The sequence below is a fragment of the Parambassis ranga genome, chromosome 24 (genome assembly GCF_900634625.1).
Source record: "Parambassis ranga chromosome 24, fParRan2.1, whole genome shotgun sequence".
NCBI lineage: Eukaryota > Metazoa > Chordata > Actinopteri > Ambassidae > Parambassis > Parambassis ranga.
This window is the reverse complement of record NC_041043.1, coordinates 13,952,342-13,964,862: the sequence shown is the minus strand read 5'-3', so window position 1 is coordinate 13,964,862 and position 12,521 is coordinate 13,952,342.

The window sequence follows — 12,521 nt, the reverse complement described above, 5'->3', positions numbered from 1 at the left end:
AATATATATGTAGTTCAGTCCTCAAGACGCTCATCCACAACTTTCTCAAAGATTTTTTATTTGCCATTAAACACATTATGTTTGGCCGTAACTTTGACAGAGACTTTTATTAAAGGCCACAACAATCCCGCCCCTAACACCCTTCCACTTGGTGGAAATGTCCTTCACTTGCATTTGATGAATGGCTGTTCCCAGCGCTGCTCATTTCACTCTGAAGGTCAGTTATTATAGGCATAAATTAAAGACTTGTTCAGGTTGTTCACACACACAAACACACATATTTGAAATAGGGAGACCAACCATGCTGTGGATATTAAGACTTTCAGGTGTGCTCCATAATGACAACTGGAGGAGGACAGTAGTAGGAGGTAGTCGGCCTAAGAAATGAAGAAATAATTGGGAAGGTGGCACTGACAGGTGTCCAGTCAGACATGTCACTCGACAGGAGAACCCACACACACACACACACACTGATCTATTGAAGGCTTCAGCAGTGTTGCATTTACAGGTCCTTGGTGACCAAAGCATCTAACAGCAGCATGTAAGCTATAGTCTTAATAGGAGCAAAGGATCAATAGTATTTAAAGACATGAATACTTGGAAAAGCATGTTCTGAACAGTCTTTTTAGTATTTAATCCACAGTTGTTTTTTTTTTCAAAGCTGCCCTTTTAACACCTTCAAATATCAATAGCATGCTAAGCCAATGTCCGTTAGGTTTGCTCAAGGTGAAAAATGACCAGATAATGTTTATCGTGCAGATAATTAGCTAGGTCATTAGCAATAAGATGCATCAAAGCCTGCTCAGGCACTTTTCAACGCCCGGAGCCAAGCAACTGTGAGGGGAGAAAGAAAAGAGAAGAAAAGAGTTGAAAAGGGAACAGAAATCAATACTATATTACCTCAATTAGACTTCCCACCACCACTGGAGGTTCAGACCCTGAAGTGCTGCAAGCTGCGCCCATGGTGAACGTAACACTTAACAGCAGAACACTGTGAAGAGCCTGAGAGATGAAGTCAAGTGTAGGTTTAGGCACGACTGTTTGCTTTGTCTGTTTTTGTGTTTCCACCACCTTCTGTTCTTCAGCCTGTTTTTCCTGTGTTTACACCGACTCACCTGAGGTGCATCACTAATCACCTCATTCATACACCTGTTGCTAGCTCGTCAATTAACCTTCCTGCAGTCCATCAAACGTTGGCTCTCTGTGGGTTTGATCCTCGCCCAGCACCTGCACAGCTCTGTTTTTGTTTGATTTTTGTTCACTTCAGACTCAACCTGCCTGATCTGCTCTCATGGTATGTGTACACATGGCTGTTTTAGAATGCTAGGACTCACATGGCTTGATGGGCTTTTCACTAGACCGTGACGATTTATGATTGACAGACCAACAAATAAATCAGCAAACTCTGTCTGGCTGCACCTGATCGGACAAACACTTTCATGTTTATGCTGTCTTCTCCAGGGTTTCAAAGTGGACAAACATGGTAGTTTGTTTGGAAGCTTGCCCCTGTATTTAGGCAGAAAATATGCCATTCCTCTGCCTATACTTTAGATAACTGTCTAAGACTATGGACAACCTGTGCATGACATCACTCCAGACTTTATGACTTTTGTCATATTGGCATCGCCTGAGCCCGCCTAAACTCCTGGCTCATCCATATACAGGTAAAAGCATTGGAGCTGATGTGGCTGTGTACCTGTTAAGCCTCCAATACAGTGTGTGATTTTGGGGAAGTGTGTGTTTTACACCAACTCACAGTACGAATAAAAGGCATGCGATGTGCTCACACTGTACGGTGCGATGGTTAACTGCGGTGTCACTGCTCACACTACACGCAACTTTAGGTGCTCAGGTGATCGCGTTGAACTGGAAATTGAACATGTATAACCCGGAGCTGTTGCTATTTCAAAGAAAAAGTCAAAGTCATTCAGAATCTGTGCTGCATGTTGCTGCCACAGCTCATCAAATATAGCCTCCATCAATTCTGTCCAACGCCTTGTGGGTGCCGCCATGTTTGTAGGCACAGTGACATTATGCATGTTTGGCAAACGCATGCGCAGTCTGGGAAGAAAACAGACATCGGGCCGTATATCTGCCTAAACTGTGCGATACTCTCACGAGGGGCGACAAAAATATCAAACAATATCAATCGACATTCGTGCGACGGTAATCGCCTCTTGTGAGCCCCAGTACACTGTGCGATTAAAGACGAATGACAAAGCTGAAATTCGACCCAAAAAAATCGTACGACTCAAAATTCGGGTCAAAATTGGACCAAAAAACGCACAGTGTATGCCCGGCTTTAGGGGTAGGATAAACAAAAACTGCCTATCCCCTAACAATTAACACAATTTTGTGAGGCAAAACTACCTCATCTGTCTCTCATTTAAATATTGTGACATGCACCACATTCGTACAACCTCAAGAGGGCGCCAGATATGTACATTCTCACAGCTTCAATGACCTGGAAACAACCTCCCTTTCACATCCTCCGGAGATAAGTAAAGAATCCAATGAATGTTGTGATGTCCCTGTGAGCCACATGACCAAATAAATATATAAATAATTAGCGTTTAATTCATCATTAACATTCCCAGCATTAAGAAGAATCACATAAAAGAATGCAGCTCTGTAATTGCAGCTGATTAATCAGCATGATTAATGACATACTGCCCATTCGGACTGTAATCATATCCATCCAAGGGCTCATCTATTTTTCTAAATATGTGTTCATTAGTAATGGCTTCAGTCTGACTTAGCTGATATTTGTCGATTTGACAATACTGTTCAACCTACTGCGGCTCATGATGAACGAGCGGTACGTGCATAATGATACTTCTTTGCCTAGGAACACAGCAGAAGTATTACTTTTTAATTTGATTTATTACACTTTACTCTGAGCATATGTGAGGGCTAAAAGAATCCACACCCACACAGAGGAGCACCTGGCACACACACACACACATGCACACCATTTTCTGTTCTAATTGCACACACACACACACACACAACAAATAAACTGGTAAACAGAACGCTTTGGGTTACGTTTCGTGCCCCATGTGGTCGTCAAACAGTGTCAATCATTCTCCTGACTGTGCTCTAAATATTTTGACATGCTCACTGCCGCACAGAGTCATGTAGTGTGCTGTGTGGGACACCGAGCACGCCTGCTGCTGCCTCCTCATACAGGCACAAGTGCCACGGCAGCAGTTTCAGTGTGTGTGTGTGTGTGTGTGTCTGTGTGTGTTTTTTCCATCCACATTGTGGACTGAGCTGCTTCTCCCTTATGGGAAACATCTTTCTCAACACATCCACTGTCATGCTCACTTCAGCTATTGCTTGTCAGCATGATATCCTCCGGGGAGATGAGGAAGGGATGCCCTATAGAATGACAGTCTGTCAGGCCTGCAGGCAGGAGAACAGTCAAGCTGACCAGTGAGGGGGAAATAAAAAAAAATACACAGAGAGCTTTCTGCTTCCTCTCCTTGACTCCATCGTCCTTTGATAGAAGCAGTGATGGAGCTTGTAACAAGCTGCATTTGAATATTTTAAAGAGGCCATCCGCTACTTTTGATGTGCAGACCTTTATGCAAATGAAATCGGAGATACAGGTCCCAGCAGGGACCACATCCCTTTATTCTTTACACTGGATTTTTTTTTTCTCTCTCTCTCTTTTTAATAAATCGAAATGAACTCTTCACACTCCCTTTGAGAGCCCCTCTCTCCCCTGAACTGCAGAGCGGGGAGTCAAACTCCTCTGCCTCCCACATATGAGTGAGTGTATGTGAGTTCAGGCTGGAGTGCGGTGTGACTTAACATGTGTGTGTGTGGTCCAAATATACCCACAAGAATACAAGAAGACAAATGTACACACAGACTGAGGGTTAACAGTGGAAAGCACAGGCTGGTAGTGTGAGGTTCTGGGAGGTAAAGTGAAATGATTGCTGTTTAGTAGTTATGATAGGTGAGTCTGTGAAGTGGTGTTTCTGTTTGTGCAAAGGCATTCTAGCATCTCCCTAATTGTTAAGCAATGTGTTTGTTGTTTGTACAAAGACTACAAGAGAGGAACTATTCCTCAACTAAGTATTTATTGGACCAATAAGTTGGTAGTACCTCTGCATACACTCACACATGTCCAGGAAAGGCTGCAGTTTGTCCTGCTCGTAGGATTTCTGAGGCTGCAGTGTCTAATAATAGAAGATAATTGAATAGAAATACTTTATTTATCCCAAGCTAGGAAATTTTGCTATTGCAGCCGCAATATATTGGCACTCAGTTATACTAAAAATATCCCTCTAACAGTAGAAATAAACAGCAAAATAAAAAATAAACATAGGTACAGACATGTTTATATTTTGCAGCAAAAGAGGCTGTTAATAATACAAGTTGTTCAAGTGGTTATGAATATTGTATTGTGGTTGGTGTGACTTTCCTCAATTTTAAATACATGCTGTAATTTAATAACCATAATATTTCATTTTTTCGATAGAAATGTCATTAAAGGGCCAGTACACCATGTAAATTGTTGATTGTTATCCAGCCAAAAAAAAGATTACTGCCCATAAAGTGTGCTCCTGAGGTTAGCTCTGTCTCCAAATTACTTCAGTTCATTATTGGTTATCACATATAAGAGATTATTAATTCAACCCATGAAGACCCCTTTAAAAAAGAAACCTCAAACATTGGTATTTTCCACCTGCCAAAAAGTGACCGTGGCCCCCACAGTGAGCCCAGGGCCTTATTTCTGCCTCAAAAGTTCTTGGTTTCATTCTTGTCTGTGATATTTATCAGATTATTTTTTCAACCAGTCCATGTACCTGTTAACACACCTTTAAAAGGGTCAATACACCTCATAAAGCATTGTGTTCCACCTGCCAAAAAGTGATTAAGGCCTCTACAGAGTGCCTGAATATCACAGACAAGAATGCAGAAATAGAGAGATATGGAAATACTTTGGTATTGTCAGTTGGATATTGCACAACGTTTGCAATGTCAACTTAGCATAGATTATTTGTAGAGCCCAATACACACAATCAATCACAAATTCAAGCTAAAAATAAGAAACATAATTTAGTAATGTAACACATATTGAATCTTTATGAATTAAACATATTAGTAAAAAGTACAAATATACCTGAACTTAAACCCAATAAACCCAAATAACTTGACTCGCTTTAAAAACCAGCCCCCAGAGGCCACACAGGGAACTGCAGTTGAAGACACCGGGGCTTCATTTCACTGCATTAAAGGTGCAGCAGTGCTGGTGGACACTATTGCTTCTCTAACACTGAACATGTAGTCCTTCACATATTATCTAACATATCTCCATACTCATCCGCCTCCCACAGTCATAACACCGAAGCGAGTGATTCTGAATAAGCTCTTCCACTTTATAATAAATGGCCGATTCGATGACAAGTCTATATCCTGATGTAACAGCTATGAAAAATAGATACAAGCTGAGGAAAGATAATGGGTTTAATGTGAATCAGGTGTACCAGCAGGACATTTCATCTGGCCCGACATTCTTTTTTTTGGGTTCACCGACTTCCACCAGAACCCCCATCCAGGACAGCCAAGAGTCTATTTAGAGACACAAGCTTTTCTCACCGTGCCAAAAAGATCTTAGCTAAGGCCTGCTCATGCATAAACATGAATCCTGAAAGTATTGCCACATTTTTATGTATTGATACAAGGCTTGTGGAGAAACAAAGTGCCTCTGAGAGCTGACCCTTTCCATTTCTGACAAGTTAGCCTGCAGCGCCACACGTCAGATATGCTGTAGGTTAGCATGGGTATAGCTTGATGTGAATGTGTTCTTTATTCCAGACCTGAAGAGGGGGGAAGGGTCCTCGCTCTAACCCACTCTGTCTAAACTTTGTGAACTTTTAGATTTACATTTGCATACATGAATTGAAGTTCACAAGGACAAAAAAAAAAATATTATGGCCTTTTCAAAAATATTCTGAAATTAAGCATTTGACCCTGGTTTATTGGGAGTCTGTATCTCATTAGGAGTTCCACACCAGGCAAAACAAAAAAGCTTAAAAGAAGTCAGAAATGTTTCTTTTTAACTGCAGGGCTAAGAGTCAAAAGCAGTATAGTGAGAATAATTACAGGTATTGATTCAGAGCCTCAATTACAGAGGAGAAAATGTGTCCCGTGTAGACCAGTTTTCTATGAATTCCCTCTGGATGTTTTCTTTTCTACAATATAAATGATTCATGAAGTCCTCATGTAGCTTATTTTCATTGTGTCTTTTTAACAACCTGTCAATCTCTGGTGCAAAAAAAAAAAAAGAAGATGCCAAAAAGACAAAAGAGCCCCGGCCACAAATATGTGGCTTTAGAGCAACTCTGGACCGTCTGAATCTCTTTGTGTCTTTGTAGACGTTATGTGTCCGTTTATAAATATATATATATCTGTGATCCTGAATCTGTTGGATGCATTGTGGGCACAAAAATTGTCATTACACATTCAGACAGCACTAAAAAAATGACAAATACATCGTTTCGCGCAGCATGTGCCGACACAGTTTTTTTGGTCACAGCTAAAGTGTATACAATTTAATACATTAGCATAAATGCTAACTTCTCAGTGTTCTCCCTTTCATACTGCTCATAGCTTTAAAAAAAAACATCTGGCTATAGCTATGTAGCTAGCTAGCTGTATCATACCTATAATTAGGGGGTCTGTAATGTCCCAACAGACTGGTTGACTCACACCAAAGGCAGCTGAAGGTCCACGATCCAGATGCTTTAATCCACAGGTCAAAATTCCAGAAACACAGTCTGAAAAAGAGCAACAGTATGCAGGCAGTGACTATAGGCAACAATCAGAATCCAAACAAAGCGGGCAGGGTTTTAAAACCAAAGACAGTCAAATGGATACACACATCTGTTTACAGGAAAACTCACTGGAGAAACACTGGAAAGTGCGGCACACCGAGGCAGCACAAACAATCTGGACACATGGCTGAAGAAGGCCTCTATGTGTGTGCACAGGTTGAACAGGTCGAGGGAACAGGGGCGATCATTAGAGCACAGTGGACCACAGACCAAACAGGAAGCTGAACACATAACAAAATAAAACAGGAAGTGCATCCAAAACCTGTCTGGTGTCATCTGTCATCTCACATGCATTTTGTCTTTGTGGCTGTTTCTTTATTTTTGCATCTTTTCAGGATTTTCCAAGAGTTTAAATCGAGGCAACTGGACTCACACGTCTTCAAAAAACACAATCCTTGAGTCGGGTTGCCTCGATTTAAACTCTTGGAAATGACTATGACCTGGATGAATGAGAGCATCCACAGATATATCTTTTCAGTAGTTTTTTACTGATGTAAAGCTGGTAGCATGCCCTGCTGCATCATCAGGTGTTTAAACAGGGCTGCCTGCATGTGAAAGATGGAGGTAAATGTGACTCCCTTCTAGCCGCCCACATGGATAGTCAGGAGAATCTGTAGCTAAGGAACAGCAGGGACAGAGGCGATGGTGTCACACGCAGCGGTGTCAGTAGAACATGTGAAAGGTCTTGTTCTCAGTAAATTGTCACAAAACCTGGATTCCCATGTCCAAAGCCAAAAAAGGAACACACCTTGTTGTTCTTGGTTTGGCTGTACTGCTCTTAAGATTTTTGACAGTGCTTTCAAGACAAGAACAATAAAAAAAATAAAAAATAAGTAAAAAAATCTCCAGGGTTGGGTCTATAAAGGTTAAATTACCTGAGAGACATAAACACTTGCTGTCCTCTAGAATGAACCTCAAACTCATCCCAGTTAATTGTTCAGCGACAGTATAAAAAGAGGGTGTCAGAGTGCTTGTAGCCAGCTATCAGACCAGCTGTCCCCCAGAGACTCTGGAGTTTGTGAGGGGTAAAACCATGTTTTTTTTTTCTTTCCTCTCTCACACATGTCAGCCTATGAAAAGATAACTAGCACCTCAGAGTCCCTGCTGTGTGGGAAAGAGACCCTCAGAGTGAGTTCATGCTCCGCTTTTCCCCAAAGACGGAATGACAGCTCACCCTAGAGGCGAAGAACAGATTAATTAGTCTGTTGGACTGGAGGAAAATCATGCATTTTTATTAGAAGAATCACATTTAGCATGCTATTCCTGGACAGCGAAAGAAAACTAGGCCTGCTGATAAAACTGATGCGCAATGTATTTATAGGGAATTTCAATGGGATTAATATAATTAAAGTTTTCACAGTTATTTACATGGTTATGAATACAAAAATGTACAACTCTCTGTTTTATGTAAAAGGTGTTTTTTTTGACACACAGACACACACACACACCATCATATGAATGATAGATCGTTCAACACACTTGTTTCCATCTGAATGTTTTTGCACTGCAGTAACTAAAACATTTACATATTATTTTTTTCTGTAATATTTTGTTTGTCTCCTGATAAAAGTGTCTCTGTGTAGATGATAAATAAATAAAAGTGGATGAGAAGCTTTGGGAGTGATGGATGCATGCAGCCACTGAAACTCCTCCACATCAGCTTCATCACAGGTATCTTTCGGGCTGAGACATCAGACTTGCCTAATTTTTTGCATATGCTGCACATTGTGCAATTTTATTCATCCACCCTGTGTTTTACAAGATTTCCACCCACTCAGAAGAGAAGAAGTGCATGAATTTTCATGCTGTTGGTGCTAAAGTCTGTTTGTATTTCGTAACGACTGTGCAGTCTTAGGCCCCGTTCACACTGGAGAAAGTCAATCCAGCTATAGTAGGATTGTATATAGCCTTTAAGCTGGATACGTTCAGACCTATTTTCAAATCACACACGCGTGCCTGCACTCAATCCAGCTTAATCCAGCTTGTTTGTTGTCCTCCAAACCGCTAGGTGGCGCCTCGTAATATACAGAGTCCGTTCAGGCTGTGGTAGGACCGCGTGTGCGCATGCGTTGTGCGTCTTTTTGTCACATGTCGCTCGTTCTTTCGTTTCTTTTTGGTTCAAAAAGGAGTTTATTCCTTTGTAGCGCTGGCGAAAATAAACTCGGGGCAAAGCTGTCGTAGTTCGACAGTTGTTTACATGCAGCTTTTGTACGCGACCTGAACACTGTCCCCGTGAACCAGAAGTATCACGTCGCTAGCCAGATTTGCGTTCAGACCTGAGCCACATTTGAGCCCATTCGCGTTGTTTAGACTCATTATACGAATCCCGCTCTAACCGGATTGATTTCCCCAGTGTGAACGTGGTCATTTGGTTGAGTACGATACATGCATCTCCCACAGCCTGACCCTGGATTTACACCGGCCGCGTAACATAAGTGTACAGTTCTAGTGTTGCATTGAATGGCAGTTCATTTCTAAAACCCACCTTTGTTAACCCAGAGTTATTTAAGCAATATAAATAAGAGTTTTTCCAAATGATGGGAGCAGTTGATCAGTTCTCTGAGATAAAGGGTTTATTGATCTTGGAGAAGATTGATTGTTACAGGAGCTCAGGGAACGACAGAGGAGAGGTGGATCTCTCCATCCTTCCCTGCTTTCAGCTTTGATTCCAGACTATCGTCAGCAGGAGGTGTTAAAATCAACAGCTTAGCCTTCGTCTCCTGTAGATACAGTACTTTGTGCACAATGACATTTGCTAAGCTATTAATGACTGAGCGTGGGAGGTGACAGGTGCCAGAAAGCAATATGGAGGAGAGTAGAGTTTAACAATAAGTAGAAAAATCAACATTATTTTGAAATTAAAGACCTTAAACCTGCATTCCTTCTGGAAAAAAACAGGTTAGTGAGGAGGTATGTGTATCTGTGTGACAGTGGTATGAAGGAAACTCGTTGTTTCTTTGCAGAACAGGCACGCTCAGAGGTATGCATGCTCAACCGTCCCCCAGACATTCTGTCAACCGCTCCATATTTACAGAAGCAGTTTAAACCCCACATTCAGTAACAGCATGTGCAACACCTATCATCCCCCATGCACACCAATTAACAGCTAAACTGTTGGCAGTATGATCAGCAATCCGGGAGGTGGGGGGGGGCCCCAAGTGTTGATTTTAGCATCGCTGATTGTAGCTTTGCATCAAAACTGTCAGATACAGAAGCGGAGCTGTTAGGACTGCTAGCTAATCAACACTTTTTTTTGCCTCCGGCTGTTAGCATGGGGGCTATAACAAGCAGGACATGTGACCACCGAATTCAAGGACACATTCAAGGACAGCATAGCGAGAGGAAGGGTCCCGTGGCACGAGGGCCCATGACACTGAGCCGTCAGTGGCCATGATGCAGGCGTGTGATGAATGATAGAACAATGAAATTGTGACTTTCATGCATAGTCTGTGGTTCATCTAGTGCCACCGCCAGGGATTATGGATTCATGAAAATTTGAAGACATGATGTTAAATCAATAACAGTAATAATTGGACATCATCTGTAGATGCCATTGTTGGATGTGTGTTAGAAGAAGAGGTGGAGGCCTGGACAGTGCTGCCACTTCTTTATCTCATAATGTTTGTCACGCCACATCGTCTCTCATGGGTTAGACATTGAAACAACTTGGATAGGGTTAGATACACCTTTAGACCAAAAGTAAATGGACACAGTCTGCTAGAGCTGCATCTGATGATGATTGTTTGCGATATTAATTGACTGTCCACGATTAATCAATCAATTAATTCTGACATTTTTTGGACCACCCAGTGGAAAATGTTCCTGTTCCTACTCTAGGAGTTCCAGATCCTTATTCATTGCCTTATTGTTGAAACTTTGAGGGCATATAATGAAGATGTAGATGATAACTTTGCATTCTTGTCAGCATGAAAAAGCGTGTGGAAGAACCTGCCTGTCCTGACCTCCAGGCCACCCACTGCCTGACCTCATCACCATTCATCAGACTTTTACACATGCTTAATGGGCTGGACAGGGAGCCAAAGAATCCCCCTGTACAGTGTTTGGGATTGATCTACAATCCTGTAGTTCTGTCTGTGATCTAAACAGTCCAACCTGGCGGTCAGCAGAGGGCTCGCTCCTGCTCCTTTGTTAGTTTGTGTACTTTATCAGCATTGATTAACAGCAAATTGTTCAGACATGGGTCTTTTTCTGCTTTCTTCGATCAAATGATCCTCTCTGGATATTTTTTTTTTTTCCAGCGGGCCGAATGTGTGACAGAATAATATGTGCCCATCATCCAAGGTCTCTCATCCACAACAGTACCATGACATCTGCTGATGGAATTTGTCTCTTGTTCAGTGTGACACATCCAAGCAATCTGCAGCCCAAGGACACAGGACATAGACCCTGCCAAAGTGGGATGATAGACTCATCCTCTCATGAACTAAGACTGAACCAGCAAATCGCATTTGAAAAGGCTTTTTCTTTCCTTCCCATGCCCTATCTTTACTCCCTTGCTACCCCTGTTCTTCAACTCCTGTCATTTCTCTTGTTTTCCCCTTTTTTCCCTTGCCTCTCCTGCCTTACACACTTTTCTTTCCTTTTCTCTCCTTTCCCTTATTGTCACTTCTTTTCCCTCCTTTCCTGTCTTTTCATGGGTTCATAGGAGGCACTTTGGTTTTTTGTGTTGTGAGGTCACACAATCCGTTCCTAAGCAGAAGCTTTGTGACATTATTAGAGCCTGAGTGTGGAACTGTGGTCACTCTGCTGCATCCTCATTACACTTGGCAGCACTGTGGACACCCATAACCTCTCCAGCTACAGCAGGACTTGGACATCTGACGAGTTCTCCCTGTCTCCCCCCTCCTCTCTCTCAGCTTCACCCCCCACTCGCTGCATTCCTTGCCAACAGCCCCCGCTGCTCCCTCTGATTCTGCAGACATGCTGCACAGATTGAAATACTGTTAAATTAGCTAAGTATACAGTAAAATGTCTGTGTTTATATATTCTCTGACCTTAACACTCCTTTTTATATTGCAATCAGTGAAATAAGCCCAAGGCTAAAGGCACTCTGAAGTTTTTTTTTTTTACTCTGACCTAACTGGGGCTCCTAGCCGTGGGGTAGCAAACATTTTGCACTGCTGTCTTTTGAAGTGGGTATGAAAGCACCTAAATTTAACTTAACTTAAAGTTCAACCTTTCATGAAAATATACTTTGAAAGGAGGACTCCAAGATGAGTTTGTTTTTGCACATTTTTAAAGAGTTTGCAGCTGGAATTGGAGAGACACTCTTTGGTCTACTGATACATATTTATAGATCCATACGTCCATATGTAAAGCTCCCACAACAGATGGGGTATATGGGTCATTCTCATCTGTCCCTAGCTATTTAATCAATGTTGGGCCTGATGTTTGATTTTAATATTGGATCAATGCACCCTACTTATTTAATGTTATGAAATAGATGATAACCTCTAATCATTCACCTTACCTGACCCCATCCTGAGGAAACTTTCTACTCTGGTCTATTCTTTAGACCCTAAACTAAGGTCTGATGACTGATTGTCATCTGCCCAGACCTCCCAATGCTGGCTACATGCACACTTTTTCTTCACCAAATACTAGACAGCAGCACCGGTTCTTTTAAACATCCGGTCCAGATTCACTGCTGCA